The sequence below is a fragment of the Equus przewalskii genome, unplaced genomic scaffold (genome assembly GCF_037783145.1).
Source record: "Equus przewalskii isolate Varuska unplaced genomic scaffold, EquPr2 ChrUn-13, whole genome shotgun sequence".
In the NCBI taxonomy this organism is placed as follows: domain Eukaryota; kingdom Metazoa; phylum Chordata; class Mammalia; order Perissodactyla; family Equidae; genus Equus; species Equus przewalskii.
In genome coordinates, this window is record NW_027228750.1 from 12047239 (window position 1) to 12070406 (window position 23168).

Below are 23168 nucleotides of genomic sequence, written 5' to 3' on the forward strand. Positions count from 1 at the left end.
TGTACATTCATATTTTTCAACTTGAGCATGAGTGCATAAAACCAAATCAGCTGAACGAAATGCCCACTCTTTCTACTACTAAGGGCGAAAGAAATTAGCTTTTTTCCAGCTAAATTCTTGCCTATCTTACTGAAGCTCTCAACATAGAGCATTTCTAGCTCATTCTCCTTCACAGGGCAGGAGATATATTCTAAATCATGTCATTGACATTAGAATCTTCTTTGATCTACCCATTTGAAATTGGGTAGACAGATTATATAATTCATTGTTTGGGTTTGCTTACAAGTTTTTAAACTATTAAAAAACCACCTCTATATGTTAGTGAAAATAAGATGTGAATTCATAATTGACGTGTAAGCAAGTGGTTACAGATCCCATGAATGTGGGGGAGAGAATGATAATGCTTGGAATTAAATATATACAATGTACGCGCGACTAGAACCCAGGCTTCTTTTCTTAGTTCTCTTTCGTAGTAAGGCTGGAGATTACAGTGCTCCCCCTTCACTAGCGTATAATATGCAGAAGATAGCTCTTACTCCGCATCTTCAAGCACCATAAAAGACAGAGTTACAGGGGCTGGCCCCGTGGCCGAGTGGTTAAGTTCGCGCGCTCCACTGCAGGCGGCCCAGTGTTTCGTTGGTTCGAATCCTGGGCGCGGACATGGCACTGCTCATCAGACCACGCTGAGGCAGCGTCCCACATGCCACAACTAGAAGAACCCACAACGAAGAATACACAACTATGTACCGGGGGGCTTTGGGGAGAAAAAGGAAAAAATAAAATCTTTAAAAAAAAAAAAAAAAGAGAGAGTTACATAAACTGGTCACGTTTACTCATAAATATCAGATCAATTATTTGGTGGATTCTGAAAGATGCATGATAACTACTCAGAGGCGAAAAAATTAGGACTATGATTGAATGGAAGTAAAAGGAGGTTAGCAAACAGGATACCTGGGAGTCTTGGCTCAGCCACAGACTTTCTGTCTCTTAATGACTTTGTGCCACAGGTCCTCCAAATGTAACCTGGTAAAGAAGACAAACAATGCCTCTCTTACCGATTTTATGTAATTATTTGGAGGGAGAAAATATTGTCCAAATGAATCCCTGTTATTGTGGGACTTTTAACTTTTTTTTCACTCTTCTACTACTCAGATAGAACGGGGTTTCATCAGAGGAAAATCTAGTCTATTACATCGTTGTTGTCAGTTTGATGTCAGAGGGAAATCCATAGCTGATGATATATAGACAGCAACTTTTACTTTCTCATTTTTGAAGTGAATCTTAGATATCGTATAGTTTAAAGGAAAGCTGCGTTATATCTTTTAAGAAGTCAGTATCTTATGCCATAATGATAAACATTCATTTTCTTTTACCTTTTCATTTTTCTTTCTGCTTGGAGTAAATGGAACAAACTCTTCTGAGAAGAAAATATGTTTATTTAGACTTACAGCTTAAATTTGCCAAGCAAACCCCCAATTTTATCAAAGAACCACTAGAGGATGTTAAAATAACATCACATTTCTAAATTCAGATGACTCTTACAAGACAATACAGGCTTTGAAACTTATTTTTAAGAATAACTTGTAAGCAAAAAAATTAACCTTTTCCATATCTCTATGGTGAAGATATACAAGTACATACACACAAATACACACACACACATAAATGTGTTTGTATATACATAAATTACTTCAATTTCCAAATTTTTTGAAGTTTGAAACTGTAGGTAAGTTACCCTTTGATTATCTGCTATGTAACTTTACTTCACTAGGAAACCATTTCGACATTTACGACTCCAGTATGCAAAATACCTGTAAACATATAAGGCCATTCTCCAAGGAGATAAAATTTCAGGCTGGATTTCTGTATGGCCCCTGAATTGACCTGAAACAGCAGGGAATGTTGGAATCAGATTCCACACTCTACTCATGCCCACTAGGGCGGCCTCTCGGGCATTCTTTTATTTCTTGAGCATTTGCGTTTATTTTTTCTCTCCCTGGAACCCCTGTCCCCCAGATTTTCACATGGTTTACTCCTCACCGTTTGTACAAATGTTCTCACCTCAGATTGTCCTTTCCTAACTATAACACCTAGTGTTTCCCTACTTCTCTTCATTCACTCGGTCTGTTTTATTGTATTCAGAAAGATTACAACTATCTGAAAAAATAGCTTAGTTATTTCTATGGGTACCAATAAACATTTGCTGAATGGATGATTGTTGACTATTATGTGGATTTTTGGGTCACCTTAGAAATAAGAATAGTGACTAAAACAGGATGCTGCATTTATCCACTCATCCATCTTTCCCTTGTTTTGTCTGTCTTGACTAGGTTTAAAATTTTGTGAGAATAATAACTTTGACTTATCTTACTCATAAGAGTCATATATTCTCAGAGGTCATAGGAGCTTTAAAAAATTGAATAAATAAGTGAAACTTAGTCCAGATTAATGTTCCAAATATTGATTGCTTGTCTATTAAATTACCATGTAGTAGAACCTACATCACAGAATGGCAATAACATTTCATTTAATTAATAAGCAAATTTTATTGAATATTTACTAAAGCATAAAAATAGTACTGAGGCTTTAGAACTGAACAGGACACAGTGCCTGCCCTCAAAAACTGTACAGTGTAGTGAAATAATGCATGTAAAGTACCGAGGATAGTCAGGAATTTAGTAGGTGTCAATAAGTCTCATTTCCTTTTCTGCTTTCGAATGTGACTCCACCAACCTGCACCATTTGTGAGGCTATAAACAGGAATGTAATTAATAAATTGCTTGGTAGTTATTATTTGTTTATTCATATTCACTCAAGTTTGGTCTTTAGCTCAGGCATAAGCAGTCTGCCCGCATGACACATGCTTGCATATACAGTAGCACCGAAGAAATGTGCGAGGTCTCATTGAATCTGGCAGTAGACAGAATACCAGCCAGGTTTTCATACATGTGATCACACTCCTGAGGCTTTTTGATTTTTTTTCCCCGTAAATCGCTTGATAAACTGTATTATGTAGACCTAGGTAAGAAATAATGCAAACTGGGGGCAGCACCAAGGGAAAGGATTGCCTCAAGATATATTTAAGGTAGGAGAAGGGGAGCTCCGTGGCTGTTGGAATGTGAAGAGATAAAGGAGAGGAAAGAATCAAGAGTGAAAGTTTGTTTCTGATTTAGGCACAAAAATGATTAGTAATACCACTCACTCTGAGAGAGAAACTAGATAAAGACAAATTTGGAGCACAAGAAATGATGAGCTCACTCAGAAGAATCTGTGTAGAATAAGAGGAAAGGGAGCAAAAATAATCTTTTGATTTACACCAGCAGTTAAGGAATGTCTAGAATAAGAGTAGCCACAAGCCTCTAAAATAAAAAATCAGAAGAGTGTTGAGAGTTGGAAAGTAAATCAAGAAAAAGTGGTGTCTTGAAGCCAAGGGAGGAGAAAGTTTCAAGATGGGTTGTGTGTCCCCAGTATAACATGGCCCTGATGGGCTGTGAAAAGCAGGAAAGCTTTCACAACAGCAGGCTATTCAGTTCAATAGCCACCTGCTTACACCAATTATTCAATTCACATCCTATTCTCACTAAGATTTTAAAAAATAACCCGAATGACCAATTGCATAATCTTTCCACACATTTCAAATGGCTTGAGTATTGTGTGTGGGACTGGAGGCCAGACTAGAGGGAGGTGAGGAATGAATGAATGGGAGAAATCAGGGAATGGAGGAAGACAGGGAGAGCCTTTCAGAAAATCTAGCTGGCGAAGGAGGTCAGTCATATCGTAATCCAAGCAGTAGGGGCATGTTTGTGTGTTTGCTTCTATTACTTTGTCCATTTAGTTTGTCGTTAAAAAGAAACAAAAATGTTACAAATATATGCACTCAGGTAATGTCTTAAATGCAATTCTTTACCAAAGATCATGGCAACCTTTTCAACTTACAGTGATATTCAGTGATGATTCTTTTTCTTTTTTTGTGAGGAAGATTAGCCCTGAGCTAACATCTGCTTCCAATCCTCCTCTTTTTGCTGAGGAAGACTGGCCCTGAGCTACCATCCATGCCCATCTTCCTCTACTTTATATGTGGGATGCCTACCACAGCATGGCATGCCAAGCAGTGCCATGTCCGCACCCGAGATGTGAACCAGTGAACCCCGGGCCGCCAAAGCAGAACGTGCGCACTTAACTGCTGCGACACCAGGCCGGCCCCTCAGTGATGATTCTTAAGGATGAATTGTTAGAAGCCAATCTCTCCATGTGAAAATTTAAAAAGGAGTAATTGTTTGCCTTATTATGAAAGAAATAGTATTCATTTATTTTATATTTCATTTTTCTCTTTTTTCTTTCATTACATATTAGAAGCCTAAAAAGAATCATTTTTCAGTGACTTTTTAAAAATTTATTTTAGAAAATGTTTCTTTTATGTCTTTCATTGTAAGACATTTGACATCAAGAAAGCCATCAGTGACATTTTTTTTTCCTTAGCAAAAATTTCTTTTAAGGGAAGCTTTAAATTAGCAAAAATTTTCTGTTTTCTTCTTTTGTAATTATTAGCATTAATGCAGGTGCAAAAAACAAGCATACATTTATTTTCTAATCTGTTTTATTTCCATTGTACTTGAGTACTTCCAATCTAATATCAAATAAAGCACTTCCTTGAAAAATGACTTCTGAGACTCCTTATCTTGATTGTTTTAATATAAACTGGATCTACACAGGAGAAAATCCAAAGGTGCTTTTCACCTCTTTGTTTGAACTTGAGTTTTCTCTTCTACAAAGTGGGGATAACAGTATCATCTACTGTGTAAGATTGTTGTGAATGTTACTATGATCATCTGTAGAAAGTACTCTGCACAGTACCTGACACGTTATGAATCTCAAATACATGTGAGCTATTCTATTATTATTATTATGTCTCTAAATGATGCTTAGTCCACGTTGCCTTCCTCCTGTCCCTTTCAAGTGTGTTAGGATATACTAATATGGCCTTTACCAAAGCTTGTGCTGTATTATAGTATGGCACAACTATAACTAGTAGTCTGTTTTCAGGCAAATGCTACAGTAGAGTGCATCCACACAGACCTGAGATTTCCCTTAGTTGAATCCATAAACATAGCTCAGACCAGTATTTCAGTGGTTTCCTGTGTTCCCAAATCCTTGTTCTGTATGTTTCAAAGGAATTAGAGTGGAGAGTTTTGCTTCATGGAGTCAGCACAAAAGACTTCCTAAAGTAATTATTGAAATATATTTCAAATGAAAGATGCCAAAAAGAAAAGATTGTTTAACAAAATGATTATTTGAAGATGTAAATGATGTAAAGATACCACAAACTGATAAAACATGACATACAGTGGAGGTAAAAAGAAATCCTACAATGACTTTGTGGTTTAAAGTGACACATCTGGAAAGCCCAGTGGCCTGAAGGAGTTAATGTTATTTCCAAAGTGCTAATGTTCCTTAGCCATCATTCAAGGGAGAAAGTGCTAAGAAAGGACAAAGCCAATGGTACTACTGGTAAACCAGAACTCTCTTTCTCTCTGAAGACAGTCTTTAGGAGATTATTAAATGAGCTCCACTTTATTTACTCTTATAAGCTAGAGTGGAAGGATATTGTGATGAAATACAGCCCCTCAATACAACTAGCCCCCAAGCACTTGTGCTCTCACCCAAATGTCCGCAGCTACAGCCTTAAAGTATCAGGCTTGTCTATTACTTGACTACACATTTATAACATATTACCGTCATAAAGCTCAAGGAAATAAAATACATCTCAGCTTTGTACAGTCGAAACCTCAGCACTGGCATTAAGACCTCAAGTTTACATTTAATGTCTCCTGGATATCTGAATTGGGCTGGCCAGCAGTGCTTTTATGAGATTGAACCAGAATGTTCCCTTTTCTCAGTGAGAATGCCAGCTACAAGGCTCACTTCTTATGGTGCTCAAGTAAATAAGGATGTATGTGTGCGCATAACTTGTGGTTTGCTGTCAGTCTGAGATTTTATTGTATTATCTTTACTTATTTCTTTCTGAATTGTCATTGTTGTTGGTAAACCTTGAGAAACGTTTAGCGGTTGCAAATCTCTGCCAAACTGTTGGTGATGAATGCTATTCCGGCTGAATATGTTCATTTTATTGACTGCTGACATTAAGGAATATAGGCAAAAGTGCCAGGATGCGACATGTTGGATGCTATGAAAACCAGGTTTTTTCACAGCATCTGATAGATTTTCTAAGTTTGATCATAAAGATATCAATTTCATTATTATCACAAATAGTTCAAAAAATATCAATTTATTTCTAGGTGACATTTTCTATACACTTTTCCTGAGAAAAAGAATTATTGGAAAATCAATGGCACTATGAGAGAGAAATTACTGAATATTTCAGGGCACATTTAACTTTACTAATGGAATATTGGTAATTCATGCTGTAACTTCCTCGTGTACTACATTTGTATTCTACTTATTGTGGGTTGAAATGTGCATGTCCCCCCAAATCCATGTGTTGAAGTTTAAACCCCCAGTACCTCAGAATGTGACCTTATTTGGATTCTTCCACAAATGAAGAGATGCCAACGATTCCCGGCAAATTACCAGAAGCTAGGCGAGAAGCATGAAACAGATTCTTCCTCTCAGCCCTCAGAAGGTACCAGTGCCTGCTGACACCATGTTCTTGGACTTCCAGACTCAAGAACTTTGAGCTCTTGGTTTGTGGTACTTTGTTACAGTAACCCTGGCAAACTAATACATTGCCCTACCAGAGGCACAATCAATAGTTTATAGCAAGCAAGTGTTCTAATTAGCCTGTCATCAGTTCTATCTGCTTTACCAGTTATTAAATTTGTGAATACTACCTGTTACTTCTCTTTTAGGAATAATCTTCAAGAAAGATACAAGAATGCCGTTGAGCCCAGATATTTGCCTTCAGTTCCAAATTTAAAATGAAGATATTAGAGTAAATACCTTTTAAGATATTGTGGAATTCTGAAATTTTCTGATTGTTATAATTCTAGGAATGGAAAGAACTAGTATTTCCATGTTAAAGATAAGAAACCTGAGACTCAAAGCAGTTGAGATGGACTAAGGACACATGACCTGGAAGTGTCAGAAGAGGAATTCAATTTAAGACATTTGACTCCTGTGGGTTTTTCAGTTTGCCACTGTGTGCTCAATATGGTGGTTTCTCATACAAACACTGAGTATGCAGTAGAATATAACATGGATATAAAGTAAATCCTGGTCAAGTAGGTTTACTAGTTTATTGTCAAGAAAGTGTTAATTTTTTTTTAAAATACGGGATAGATGTTTTCCAAATACCATGTAATTGTAGGCTTTATTATAATGTTATTGTGTCATGGATGTCCTTGAAAGAAAGGAGTTGCTCAAGCAAAGCCAGCTGAAAATCAGCAAACTGTACTTAAGGATTACATCTATGGCTGTAAATAGATTTTTAGAGTTCACATTTTATTTGTGTGTTTTTATAGCAATCAATAGGAAGCCATCTATAGCATTTAGGTGTTCCCATGCTGATTACTGTGACTGCTACTGAATCGCTGCTAGGAAATTCAATGTGTTAACAGCTTATATTGGCTAGCTGAACACATCACTTGAATAGAATGGGAAACAGCAGTAGAGGGTCAGTGTAAACGAAAAATACAAAAGTCTAGTTGAATAGAGAACGAAGCGGGGAGAAAGGCTGTTCCTAAATTTTCTCTTAAGGATTGGAACTCTCCAATTGTACTAGTATTTAATACCAGGTCAAAAATATACATTAACAATAATTCCGAATCTTTTCCTTGTCATATATTCTGCAAGAACAAAAGCCAGATTATCCCAAAAGGGTACACTGAGATTTTGGTTTAGCAGTTTTTGTGTTTTTGATAGTGGAAAGAGGAGAGGGGTGGCCCAAACACATTCCCACATACCGCTCTCCTTAAGTGAAATCTCAGGAAAGTTAATTAATCCATTCCCATAGTATAAAAAATTGTCTTATCATGTTCCTTGTAATCAAATCATATTTCATATAAGACCTCTCCAGATTAAATCCCAGAATCTTGGAAAAAATGACTCAGAGATTGCTATTTTCTTGACTGGAATTTTAGGAAGTATTCTCTAAAATGATTAGAATCTAAACTACAAAAGAATTTATTTTTCAAATCAATACCTCGGAACCAGTTACAGGCAACCTTAGCATGTTTATTCCATCAGGTCAGGTGCCATCTACTAAACCTAAGTGACAGCACAGCTCCCACTGGATTCACATTCACTTTAGAACAGTCTTCAAAGGATGCTTCTCAGGGATGAAAGTTGCAGTACAATTAGTCTGGAAAAAGTAAAGACAACTTGTGACATATTTCGAAATACTTAACCAGAACATCACAAAACACTAGACATAATTTAAAATTGATTTAAAAAGGATCAAGACAATTTAAAGTAAAAATTAAAGAAATTAAAGTTAAAACATGCAAATATAATTGATTATATGTTTGTATGTTTGTTTTAAACTTTATTTGAAAAATAACCTACCTAAAAAATTATGATGAAAACATTTATATATTCTGGGTTTTAAAATATAAATTGAGAGATTTAGAAGAGGCCTATGTTGTTATGTTTATATCAGTATATTAATTACTTATTTGGAGCATGAGTTTCAGTTGCCTGTGGAGAGTAATAAGGTGGGGCAATGTAACTGCATTTTTTAAAGGCATACAGCAGGCAGATAGGTGATTTAATTTGATATATTTCTTCAAACACACAGAGATTCATGGGAGCTTTATAATGCAAAATAATTAAATTATTAGAAAAACACACCCTTTTAAAAACAACTTAATTGACAGTATTCTGATTCTTTTATAGAAACATAACCATCTTTTACTTTGCTTTTCTAAAAAGGGAGGTAAGATGTAATTTAGGCATGAAAAGTACTTCAATGTAAATGTAGTAAAACTAATGGAAAAAATAGATCACTAATTTATATGAAGAACAAATGGAGGATATTAAAATATCTTCGCAGATGATTTTACATTCTTCCATTAATTGTGGAATTTATAGATTTATGATTTCTATTTGAATTACTTATATTTAAATTATGAATAAAAATGCACCCTTAGTCAAATTAAATTATTGAGTGGCTTGCTAGTGTGATTTATTTTGTTATAATCTTAACTTCCTATGATTGTTATTTTGAATGTCCTTACTTATAGATTTAGGAAACACTGGGCAAAAGGAAAGCTGTAGAAAAATTTAGAATTAAAAATGTGTGTATGTATAAAATATCATTTTTTGATAATATCCTTTGGTAATTTTTTAGGAGGAATTATGAGTTGAATTTCAATACACTTTTTAAAACCTGGTTATTAGGTACCATAATCCCAATTCATTATGAGTTTTGAATTTGAACATACCTCAAGGAAGAAAAATGTTTTATCAGCAAAATTATTGCATCTCAAGGCAATATTTAATTATTAATTTTATAAGGCTTCTATTTTGGTGTCTTTTGCTGCCTTAGTAAAGAAAATAATAGAGGATTCAATAATACTGCGGAGAAAATGCATTCAGGCTGGCATTTTAAAATATGTTGGTCTTTGGAAAACTCTGGACTCTCCTCTAAATCAGTGCTTTTTAATCAAAGCCTGAAATGAGAAACTCTTTTTTGTCATTTGAAAAATTATGCTGTGAATTATTGCTATTAAAAAGTTTGCTTCTGATATGAGACTGAAAATTAGCAGAGAAATCTTGACAGAATTTTCTGGTATGCTTAGAGAGTCTGAAAGCTTGGAAGCATACGAGGCAGTACTTTAAAATGTTTAAATGCTAATTTTTAAAGATATCTTTTTGCCTCTTAAAAGTAAAGGAGTCTACTGATTAATGTTTTTGTTTTTCTGTGTTTTAACTGTAATTATATTTTAGGTTTTAATGGTTTGGAATTCGATTTATATAGCATTGACATAATGTTATAACACAAAATTTGCGGAATAAATGACACAAGGGCCACTAAGAAAGGATGATTTGAGTAACGCTTAACAATAGTAAGATCAATAACCATAATAATAATAAGCATTTATATTTTTTGAGTGCTTAATCTGTTCCATGTTCTATGTTTAGCAGATGATAAACACAATCCCAATTTTCCCTCATAACAAATCCCTAACCTATGTACCACTATATTATCCTCGTTATTTTACACTGAGTACGAGATTTCCCAAGGTCATACAAAGTTAAAAATGTTTTCACTGGCACCTGTTTTTTGAAATAGTCAGAACCCAAATATTGAGAAAAATGGTACATCAGCAATTGAAATGCCTATTTGACTTTAAAGCCTATATTCTGAATTGCCATCCCTTAGCGTCTCATAAATTATTAGACCACAATTATCCTACCCTAGTTGGCCTTTGAGGGTTGTATTGAGAAGATATCAAGAATTTACATTCTTATGCCTATTTCAGTCACCCTCTATGTGGAAAGGTATACATAATTTAGGAAACCCCGTTATCTTTGTTTCAGTGGTACAACTGTAAATAACTCTTTTTTGGAAACTCTTCAAGGATTTGAATATTGATTTGCCTTGAATGTGTAGCTGGATGACAGGAGATATTGCTGTACTAATCCTCCAGCTATTAAGGGTGGAAAGCTAGCTTCTTGAGCAAATTTGCTACAGTCTCTACTTTTGACCATTAAAAACTCTCATTTATTTCAGAAACTTTCCTATTTTGGGTTTCACGGATCTATGAAAAATGCCTGACACTCTGTCCATAGAGATAAACAGTCCTTGAGTAATTTTGTAGTTGCCACTGGCTTCAGGTTTTATTATTATTATTACTAATATTATTATTATTACCATCATCATCATCAATGTCAGGTAAGGCATTTCTTCTCATTCTTAAATGTAGTCACAGCTATCTGGTAGAGAGAAAACTCGACTGGGATTAAAGAAGCTGAAATCCGTCATCAAATCCTTCTCTCTTTTTGTGACATTGCATTACCTCAGGATACCTCTGTAAGGCATTTAATGTGAGAATTCATCCTGTTTCTAAAATGCCAATGTAAATTTAACACAAACTACTGCATCTCATCATATTATGAAATAACAAATCAGGTATGTTAATTGATCTTCCAAATACTATGTGATTCTCTAACCATGTTAAAGTGGCTGATTTACAAATATAAACATTTGTTTTAAAGCCCAGTTACTTGATCTGCTCCTGAATCTAGTTCTTTTTTGTACCCAAAAATATATAGTTTGTTTTATTTGGTTTAAGTTTTCAAAAGATAACATTAAATTGAAGGTGACCTCTCTGGGGCATTTTCCTTTTGCCAAAGAGGGTATAAGGACAATGGGGGCAGAGAGGACTTAGAGAACAGCAATAATTTTTATATGGTTTAATATCCCCTGAATTCAAACAAAGAGAAATGAGTTGCACTTTGAGTGCATTGGAAGATACATCCCCATAGGCATGGATAAAATGTAAAAGATCTTTCCACTTGTTCTTGTATTTGGAATTATTTGGCATCAGAATACTGAGACAAGTGAGAAAGACATTAAGTTTGGAATCTGATCCCTGCTCTGCCCTTGAATTTCACATTCAATACTCCTTTTTAAAAGCTCCCATAAGAGACCATTTCCACATTATTCCTCTTTATGCTAAACTTGATAGTCAAATATGACTATTTGAAGTCTGATTTTCAAATATAAGAACCCAACCTGGAATTTCAAACACAATTGTATAATAATCTTTGGGTAGAATAGAATGCAACGATCTTCCAATGAATAGAAACACCTGCTTTACAGATACCCCACGGAGGACAAGACATACACATGCGAGCAATTCAACAAATTTAACAAGACCTAATGAGCCTTGAAACTGTAATTTAATTCTTAACTTCTGTGAAGTAAATTTAGTAATGACTTATAAGGATCATCATCATCCACACTTAGAGAGTCATTAACAGGGAAGTGGAAACACCTGTCCTTTTATGTAAGGCGCTCAGTTCACTTTATCTAAGATTTGAAGCTGCTGTCCTTTGCACAGGAGCAACAAAGATTCCAGGGTTAAAATGATCTTATAAACAAAATTCCGTACTACAAGGCATGGCGATCTTTGATATCAGATTCCACAGCTACGAGGTGAAGGCTAACAAGCGCTTTATAACTTGTATCGCCAGGGATAAGTAGGTCTGGAGTGATCGATCTACCCGTGAGTAATAGCCTGTGTGCACGACAGTCATTACAAACAAAGATATGTTTGCTTCATATAGTTGAGTTCTGGAAGAGACTATTTTCTTGTAACGAGTTTCCTTTGTTAACATCACAATGAAGTCTCTAAGCATTCTTTCTCTGATATTATTGTTTTAGTGTAAGAGTTTTTGTGTTTGATTTTAGACAAAGATACTGGTCATAATCAGTATTAAGACCATGACTGGATAAGCTGGAGACCAAGCAAAGTATTCCAATACTGAAATTTAATATCTGTTAATAAAGTGCAAGAATAATGTTTCAATACCCATTTTCCTTCCCAATCTCTCTCACATCATGACTTCTCATTTCCACGGAGATGCCTCACGAAAGCGCTAACAGATAAAAGAGTTGTGTGTCCTATTCTCTCTAATACTCTTTTAAAATGAACTCAAGTAAATTAAGCATCAAGGGCAGCTCTGAAGGATAAAATTTGTCACAAAAGCCCAAGAGGAAGTGTAGATTATTGGAAGGGATGGAGCATGAAATCTCAAGCCACCTTCTGCCACCTTCCAGTCTACTAGTCTAGTGACACCACTTGAATTGGAGGTGGCAGGAATGAGTTGATTCCGTTCCAATTCTTAATTTCTGTGCGACTCAGTTTCCTCATCTATAAATAATGATTTTGCTCAACTCCACGTTTCTTGAGAGAACACAATGAGATAAATGTCTGATATTACTTTGGAAATGGGCATATTTAAGTGAAACTGTTGTTATTGTTCTCATATTCTGTATTTCAATCATTACACAAACTTAATACTGAATGTTTACCATGATCAGGCAGAAGTGTGAGCCGAGTGTGAGAAGGAATTGTTGTTGAGAGGGCTCTACTCCAGGAATTATGCAGAGCTATCCAGGGAGAGCAACAATATGTTTTGTTGTTCTTGCATTACAGATGAAAATGAACTAATTTGGAATTATTGTTATTATGTCAATAATGGTATCACTATTTATTATTTTATTTTTAGTACAACCCAATGAACACTTATAAAAGAAGGAATGAAGGAGTAAGAGATTGCTTGAAGAAGTTGGGGTTATAGGGCTGTAGAGTTATAAAGAGAGGGGACCATAAGCCATGAAAGTAAGGAAAGGGGATATGATGGAAGGAAAGTGGGATGATGGAAGCAACAACCACGTTTTGCGGTGAATCTCAGTTTTGCAGAGATAATCAGATACAGGAAATTCAACTGGCCTAAGAATATGCACTTTATCTAAAGTAATCTCAAATTAGTGTGTAATAGGAATCACTGAGATGCTAGCTAAAGTGCAGATTTCCAGGCTGAATCACCTGAGACTGTTTCAGTAGTGCTGTCCTGGACCCAGGGAATCAGGTCATGTAGCTCATGTAGTTGGTTTAAGGGCCACATTGAAAAATACAGAGTTAGGGGCCAGCCCGGTGGCACAGTGGTTAAGTGCGAATGTTCTGCTTCAGCGGCCAGGGGTTCGCCATTCAGGATTCCGGGTGCAGACATGGCACCGCTTGGCAAGCCATGCTGTGGTAGGCGTCCCATGTATAAAGTGGAGGAAGATGGGCACGGATGTTAGCTCAGGGCCAGTCTTCTTCAGTAAAAAGAGGAGGATTGGCAGCAGTTAGCTCAGGGCTAATCTTCCTCAAAAAAAAAAAGAAAAAGAAAAAGAAAAATACTGAGTTAGTTTACCTGAATTAAGTGATTAAAAAATCAAATCAATAAAATTTCGCTTATCACTGTTAAATTGAAAGCTCTATTTTATAGGTAGTTTAATAATATCGCCTCTAGATATTGAATAGCTACATCTGTTATTTGGCTTTGTCTTTTTTTGATGACCAGAAGTTTTTAGGCGATGAAGTCTAATTTATTGTTTGTTTTTTGTGTATTATATTCCTTGTTCTAAGAAAATTTTGCCTACCCAGGGCCATGATAGTATTCTCACGTTTTCCTCCAGAAGCATTATAATTTTTGCTTTTATGTTTGTGATTTGTTTGAAATAAATTGTTGTGTATGGTGAGAGGTAGGCGTTAAGGTCGTCCTCCCTACCCCGTGTGAAGATCTACTTATTCCAACACCATTTGTTGAAAGCATCTCTTTACTATTGGATTGTTCTGTTGCCTTAAAAAAAAAAATCATTTGACCATACAAGCTTGGGTCTATTTCTGGGCTTTCTATACTGTTCTCTTGATCTAATTATTAATTCTTATGCTAATATCAGGATCTCCTGATTACTGTAGCTTTATTATATGTCTTGAAATGAGGTAGTGTGTCTTCCAACATTATTCTTTTTAAAAATTCTTTTGGCTATTATATTTCCTTTGTCTGTCCATATGCATTTTAGTTCAGCTTATTGATTTCTACAAAATATCCTGCTGATACTTTGACTGAGATTGTGTCCAATTTATAGATCTAATTGAGAAAAACTGGTATCTTGAGTCACACTCCATGAATACAGTACTTTTACTAATTTATGTCTTCTATGGTTTCGTTCAACAGTGTTTGTGATTTCGCCATACTGACCTTGCATGCATTTTGTCAAGTTTCTGTCTACGTATTTCATATCTTTGGTGGTATATAAAAGCTCTGGATTTTTGTTTCAATCCCCAATCATTTATTGCCAGTATATTGACCTTGCCTACTGCAACCTTGCTAAACTCACTGATTAGTTATGGAAGCATTTTGTAGATTACCGGAGATTTTCTACATAAAAGATCATATCATGTGTGAATAGACACAGTTTTGTTTCTTCCTTTCAAATATGCATGACTTTTGACTCTTAGTTACCTTGTTATACTGGCAAAGATATCCAGGAGGTTGTTGGATAAAAGTGATGAGACCAGATATCTTTCTTGTGCCCGATGTCAGGGGAGAAGTATTCCGATTTTCTCATTGGATGCAAGGATAGTAGTGGGTTATTTTTTTGATATCTTTTCTACTCTGAGCTGGTTGAGACTTTTAATCAGGAATGAATTTCTTTTGCTCTTGTCATTCATCTTACGTTTCACATATGCTGTAAATGCATTGCTACTCTTTTGGGTTTGGACAGTTAGCTATTAGAGTAATTAAAAATGAGGAAAAATCTTCTATATTTACAGTTATTTAAAATTCATCAAGGGGCCGGCCCCATGGCTGAGTGGTTAAGTTCTTGCACTCCACTGCAGTGGCCTAGGGTTTCGCTGGTTTGGATCCTGGGTGCAGACATGGCACTGCTCGTCTTGCCACCTTGAGGAGGCGTCCCATCTGCCACAACTAGAAGGACCTGCAACTAAGATATACAACCATGTACCGGGGGGATTTGGGGAGATAAAGCAGAAAAAAAAAAAAAAAAGATTGGCCACAGTTGTTAGCTCAGGTGTCAATCTTAAAAAAAAAAGAAAATTTATTGAGAGCCATTCATATGTTTGTATAGAGCCAAGTTTCTCTCTGATAATATAATAGTTTAAGAATTTATTTAAGTTTAAGAAATTATCAGGCATCCCTGATAATTTCTTCTAACATTTGTTGTAGTACAGGTGTCCTAGCAATGAATTCTCTAGTTTTTATCTAAAAGGCTTTATTTCTCCTTCACTTTGAAACCTATTCTCACCAGGTATAGAATTCTGGGATGACAGTTTTTATCTGTCAACCCTTTAAAATGCCTCCCGTTTGTCATCTAGGTTGCAGAATTTCTGACAAGAAATTTGCCGTAATTCTTATTTTTGTTTTTGGGTATGTGATAACACGTTTATTTAGTGTTGCTTTTCAACAATTTGACTATGACATATCCAGGTGTTTATGTGTGTTTTTTGTTTTCGTTTGTAAATATATCTTGCAGAAACTTCTGTGCTGGACTTCCCTGTCTGCTCTTTTATTTGGGCTATCTTTTGTTGTAGAGACTTTTACACATAGCTTGTACTTATAGTCTCTTACTTATAGCTATTTTAAACACCTGATCTGATCCAACATCTGTGCCATATCTGAGTTTGGTCCTCTGAATTGCTTTCTCTCTTGACCGTGAGTTGTTTTTCCTTGCTTTTTTTTTAATGTGTCTGTAAATTTTTAACAGTGCTGAACATCATATGTAGGATAGTAAACTCAGGTAAATACTATTTATGCCTGAAAATTGTCATACTTCCTCTCATGCTAAGACATTAATGGGAAAGGAGGGTTGAGTCAATATAGTCAGGAGGTGAGCGGAGTGTGTACTTCGAGTCAGCTATGTTATTGTGCATCCGCTACACACTGCAAATTCTTCCATGGTCATCGGGCACTGAAGGGGAAGGTTTTTCACAACATTTCTGCTCTAACCTCATTTCTCTGCACTCATGCCGTAGAGAGGGTTTCTCACATTTTTGCCCTCCCATAGCAATAGACTGTTATGGCTTTTTACTCAGTGCCTGACAGCCTGGTTTTGGGGTAAAGGGTGTTTTTTGCTGTCCCAGAACCACCTTAGTCTTTGGCTGGGTCTGTGTACCACAGTCTTGAGTAAGAGCCTTTCTCAATGATCTGCCCTTGCACTAGCAGTTGGAGACCTCTAATGATCTGAGCTCAGGATTATTACTGCTCTTCCTTCAGGGCTAGAGGGTCTGATTCCTTTTTCCACTCCCCAGCCACAATAGGTATTCACCTGTTTCTTGGGACAATAGTTTCTGCTGGCCTTCCTCTAAGAGCTTAATCAGTTGTTACTTAGCAGGGACAATCTGAGTTAGTTTGTACCTTTCCTGCTCCTCTAGCCCTTCCTGTCCTCCAGGCCCGTACCACTGTCTGGCCCAAGATCTTTCTTGTGAGTGCCTGATAGCGGTCCCTGGAGATAAGCCTATAAGTGGTCCAGTCTCCCCTTGTGTCTGTGACACCTTGGGTTTTATATTCTCATGCTAGCTAACAATCACATTTGAACAATTAGCTAATATTTTAAACAATTCTTTTTACTCATTTGCATGTCTGGCTGACCTTCCTCCTGTGTTTGATGATAGCTGATCTAATAGTCAAGCTCCATCTCTTTTTGGAATCTCCTGGCTTTCTTCAGATTTCAGATTATTTGGTTTGTGACCTCAGTTCTCCAAAAGGTTCAAGAAAAGCCAGGGTTTTGTAGATTATCTGGTGTTTTTAGAATGAGTAAGATTCTTTCCAGCTTTCTACATCCAAGGCAGAGAGAAATCTCTGCTCTGCTTTTCAGAGACTTTCTCTAATTTCTCAGCCTCTTGTTCTGAATAGCTTTTGAATCTTAAAAATGTTTTAAGGAGGGCCCAGCTCGGTGGCACAGTGGCTAAGTTCACACGTTCCACTTCGGTGGCCCAGGATTTGCCGGTTTGGATCTCGGGTGTAGACCTACGCACTGCTTACCAAGCCATGCTGTGGTAGGTGTCCCACATATGAAGTAGGGGAAGACGGGTACAGATGTTAGCTCAGGGCTAGTCTTCCTCAGCAAAAAGAGGATTGGCAGCAGATGTTAGCTCAGGGCTAATCTTCCTCAAAAAAGAAAAGAAAAAAAAATGTGTTAAGGAGAAAACAGGCCAAATATCAGTTTCAATTTTCTTGTCTCTATTTTCAGTGCTTCTGCCTGCTCAAGTCTCTAACTTTTGAGGACTTGTACTAACAAAATTGCCTAAAACTCTGCTGGTTTTTAAAATCAGATATCGATCCCTTTCATCAGTGACTCAGATTCTCAGCTTCTTGCCTGGCACCTAGAAGCAGTGTGATTCTCCTTACCGTGTGATCTTGTCCTTTCAAGCTGGGCTTGCCGGTGCAGTTCTCAAATGCTTCATTCATTCATTCATTTATTTAAATGTTTACTTTAACTGTGGAAGCATTAGTCTGCACAATCCATTTCATTTTAGTTAGGAGCAGACATCCCTTTTCTCCTGTTTTAATTAATTGCTATTCTCTCCTTTTCTTTTATCAATCTATCCAGTTTATGATGCACCTGTCATCTTAAGCAGATTAATTAATACAATCTGGCAGTTTCATTTTAGGGTACGTGATATGCAGCTGTAAGAAAAAGACTATCCCTTAAAATACATTGGTTTAGACAAGAGTTTATTTTTCTCCCATGGAATAATCCAGATGTAGGATCCTGGTCTAAAGAGACTACATCCTGCTCCATAGGTAGATCAACATATTCCGGTTCTTTCTATCTTGCGGTTGCTCCTTCTGCTAGAATGTTATCCTAGTCTTTATGACCAAAAGTGGCTCTGCAGAACCACAGTTTTCAAAGCCTGAATGCTGCTGGTGTAGTTTTGGAGGCTGACATCACTTTAGAGGCAGGGCAATCATAGGCTTTTGGCAGGCAGGGCTTACGTTTCCTTTGACAAGAAAATTCCCTAAAAACTTAATTAGTTTCTGGGCTTTTCTTTTCTTCAAAATATCTTCTGAAAATAATCACAGTCAAACTTCTCATCTTGTCGTAATTCTTGAGCTTGGAAAAGATTGTACTTATTGGTCTTTATACCATGCCCATCTCTTTCTTCCTCAACTTAATGATGACCAATTTGTGGCAAAAATGAAAAAACAAAGTCAGCTGCAAGCAAAGAAAGTTTCTGTTAACTGGGCTGTTTCCCCTTCAATACAAATTAGGTAATTCTTGTCTGACTTCATGTCCCCTTGTAGAATTCTATTAAAACAATGATCACATATCATCATTGTAACTTTTGCTAATAAGTTCCTCTAGAGGAAATAATAGGCTTGGTGGGACAATGGTCTACTTTCTGTGTTAATAAAGGCAATAGTTTTATCAACAGCCTTCTCAGTTTCCCCTGCTTCAATATCTATTTGCACCACCAACTGCCCAACCTCGGAGACCTTACTACACATTTTAGGTTTATGATAGCACTCCACCTCCAGGTAAAATTTTCTGTACAGGTAAGTTACGACATGTTATTCACACATGTACATTCCTTCCCACCCAACCACATAATTTTGATGCTGTTAGTGCTGTGGAGTCGATTCCATCCTCTAGTGAAGCTGTGTACAGCAGAGCAGAACCCTGCTCGGTCTTTCTGCATCATCCTCTCATCTTCCAGCGCTATATCAGCCAGAAGAATAGAGTTTTCATGGCCAGTTTTTTCGAAAGTAGGAGGCCAGGTCTTTGTCTTAGTCACAAAGCTGGCAGCTCCGCTGAAACCTGTCCACCATGGGTGACCCTGCTGGTGTTTGAAATACCAGTTGGCATAGCTTTCAGCATCATAGCAACACACAGCCACCACAGTATGACAACCAATAGACAGGTGGTGTGGTTTCCTGACCTGGAAATGAACCCAGGCCACAGCAGTGAGAGGACCAAATCTTAACCACTAGATCACCAGAGCAAGCTAATCATATAATCATCATGTTAAAAATAAAATCAGGTAAAGAACTGTAAGTGATACCTTATACAGAATCTTTACTGGATAAGGAACTTTAGAATAGCTCTCTTGTTAGAATAACAATATCAACTGTAAATAATAAAAATATTTTGCATGCATGGATGGGTTTCAGAAGTCAGAAAGAATAACTCCAGGAGATGCAGTATTTTTCCAACTAAGGGTAAAACCATTTTTTCTGTCTTATTTAACTATTCTTAATGTTGAATCATTTATAAGTTAATTCTACGTTAATGAACAAAGAATTGGCTTATTGACACTGTTAAGTCTTAGAAGTCAATGCTGAGAAAACAGCAAGAAATTTTCAATTAACACAAGGATATTTTAAATATGATTATTGAGTATTTTGCTCTGATAGGCATTAGGTTTGATCTCGTGATAAACGCCCACAATTGCATGTACTTTTATTCCAGGCGTGAAGTGAAATTTAATTATAACAGCTAGTACACTTTTTTTACATAAACTTGTAACTTTATTCAAATTATTAAGCTGATCACCAACTGGTTTATAATGCATCAGTTCCTAGACTAATGAACCGTCTATCCTTGTCAATTTTAGTAATGTTTTGACAGTTTTTGCCTCAGTGCCTTTGAATTACAAGTGTGTGCAGCTGCATTGCTCACTGCTACAATAGGGTTCTCCCTAAGGATGGGGGAGATCATGATTTATGATTTTGAATTGTTTAACCAAGCAATAACATTTGATTATTCCATCACAAAGAAAACAAAACAATTTAGTTTTATGATCTTCATTAAAACCTTTGTTCATTATAAAAGTCAAATATAAATAACTTACACAAATACTTAAATATATGACAAAATATGCACATTTAAAAAGAAACAAAATAAGCCCAGCCTCGGTGGCCTAGTGCTTAAGTTTGATGTGTCCCACTTTGGCAGCCAGGTTCAGTTCCCGGGTGCAAACCTACACCGCTCATCTGTCAGTGACCATGCTGTGGCAGTGACTCACATGCAAAAAGAAGAAGACCAGCAGAGGACGTTAGCTCAGGGCAAATCTTCCTCAGCAGAAAAAAAATAAATAAATAATAAACAAAATATTTATAGCACATGAGATAGCCTATGCAGGTACGCAAACCCTTTTCTGCAGTTGTGAAATCCAAAAAACTCTGAAAAGCAAATTTTTTAAATAGCCCATTTGATGGCAAAATCTGCTCTGGATTGAAATGAAGCTATTTGTTGACTGAATTTATTACACTTAATGTGTATATTAAATGTTTGTTAAAAAATATTAATGTATTTGATCATGAAGTGCTGCTCCAGACTCTGCTGTGAGTGGTAATTAATATTCCATGTATACACATTATTGCTTTACTAAGATAAATGTATATGCGATATATGTAAATATATTTTATAATTCATATATATATATTTGAATCAAATGTTTCGGATAAAGGATTATAAATCTGTAAAATTAGATTGAACCGTAAAAAGCTGTACACCAAAAAGTAGATTGGCAATTTCATTTAGTTCAACGATGTAGTTCAATCTGATGTTCCTTGATTACTTAAAAATAATTGTAAACAAATTAGTTCACTATACATATAGATATAAAGCATAAAAACTACAATTACTAAACCTTATGTTAAAGCTTCTCCCTAAAAAAAGAACTCAATTCACAAATAATTATAAACCTGCATTTCCATTTATAGCTCAAATTTTCCATCTAAATTCCCTTTTGTACTTCTATGTACTCGATAATTCAATCATTCTTTCCTCTAGTTGCTGTAACTTCACTGCACCTATTAATGATATCATGTCAGCCAGACTTGAAACCTCAGTCAGAATTGACACCAGCCTCTTGCTTGCTACTCATAACCTAGTTGTTCTTTCAATCTTTCTCACATCTTATTTTTTTTGCTACCATAGACATTAATCTAGTTTAGAAAACTTCGGGCTCATATCTGGACTATTGTAATAGTTGTCCAAACTGATCTTCTTGTATCTAGTTCTTTGACACTCCAATATGCTCTATCCATAGTTAGGTGCTTAATAGCATTTAACAACTCCTAATTTTCTCCTTAATTTATGTTCAATTTCCATAACTTAGCGGTAATGCCCTCTACAGTCTGGTCATAATTTTGTATCAAAAGCTTTTTTCCTTCAGCATGCTAGGAACAGAGGGGACTTCCTCAGCTTAATAAAGTACATTTGCAAAACTCCACAGCTAACACCATTCTTAATAAAGTAAAGGCAGAATGTTTTTCCTTAAGATCGAGAAAAAGTTAAGGATATTTACTGTTACCACTTCTACTTAGCATAATATTGGAAGTCTTAGCCAGTGAAATAAGGCAAGAAAAGGCGATAAAAGGCGTACAGATTAGAAAGAAAGAAATTAAAACTTCTCTTTTTGCAGATGGAGTAATTATGTAGAAAATCCCAAAGAATCTACAAAAACTTCCAGTACTAATAAGTGACTTCAGCAACGTTACATTATACAAGATCAACATATAAAACTCAATTATATTTCTATATGAAAAGCACCACATCCTTTGCAATTGCACCCCCAAAGTAGAATAATTAAGTATAAGCTTAACAAAACACATACAGGATCTGTATGCTGAAAACTACAAAATGATGATGAAATAAATAAACAAAGGTCTAAATTAATGGAGAGATATAATGTAATCATGATTGAAAAACTCAGCATAATAAAAGTATTAAATCTCTTCAAATTGATCTATGATCTATTTGATGTATAATCAATTTTAATGCAATTCCTATCAAAAGCCCAGCAAGCTTTTTTGTAGATATAGCCAATCTTATTCTAAAATGAATAGCTGAAACAGTTTTTGAAAGAGAGAAAATGCAGGAGAATTCACTCTCCCCAACATTAAGACTTCCTAGATAGCTACAAAAATCAAAACTGTGATATTAGTAGCAAGAATAGATAAATCAATGGAACAGATAGAGAACCCAGAAATAACCTCACACAAATATGGACAATTAACTTTTGACAAAAACTCACGGGCAATCAAATGGAGAAAGGATATTCTTTTCAAGAAATTGTGCTAGACTAATTGGACATCCACAGGCTAAAAAAATTAACCTCAACATAAACCTCAAACATTATAGAAAAAATAATTTTAAATGGATCATGGCATTACATGAAAAATGTAAAACTATGAGACTTTTAGAAGAGAACATAGAAGAAAATCTTTAGGATGTAGAACCTAGTGAAGAGTTCTTATATGCGAAATAGAAAGCATGATCCATAGAAGAAAAAAAATCAATAAATTGGACTTAATAAAAACTGAAAACCTTTGCTCTTCCAAAGACCCTATTAAGAAATTGAGAAGACAAGCTACAAATGGGGAGGAAATATTTGTAAACAGCATATTTAACAAAGGACTCATATCTTGAATATATAAAGAATTGTCAAAAACTCAACAGTAAGAAAAGAAACAATCCAAATAGAAAATGGGCAAGAGAAGTGAACATACCTTTCTCCAAAGAGGATAAATGGATGGCAAACAAGCTCATGGAAATATATTCAACATTATTAGTGATTAAGCAAATGAAAATTAAAACCACGATGAAGTATCACTACACATATGTTACAGCAGCTAATCGTTAGTTTGCAAGCTCTTCCGGAGCTTCCCCCGTGTAGTCTGAAACT

At 35.8% G+C, this 23168-nt stretch overlaps 1 long non-coding RNA gene across 2 annotated transcripts in view; it reads right to left on the reverse strand.

Annotated features, from left to right (window-relative positions):
* Positions 1-7785: 7785 nt before the first annotated feature.
* Positions 7786-23168, reverse strand: part of LOC139081588 (uncharacterized) — a 55261-nt gene continuing 39878 nt past the window's right edge. Inside the window, exons 2-4 of one of the 2 annotated variants that reach the window (XR_011536716.1) lie at positions 17518-17639; positions 13515-13832; positions 7786-8317 (exon numbers count right to left, since the gene is read on the reverse strand). This is a non-coding gene — a long non-coding RNA (uncharacterized lncRNA). Of the gene's footprint in view, positions 8318-13514; positions 13833-17517; positions 17644-23168 lie in introns of both variants that reach the window. The other variant, XR_011536715.1, reaches the window with a different exon arrangement.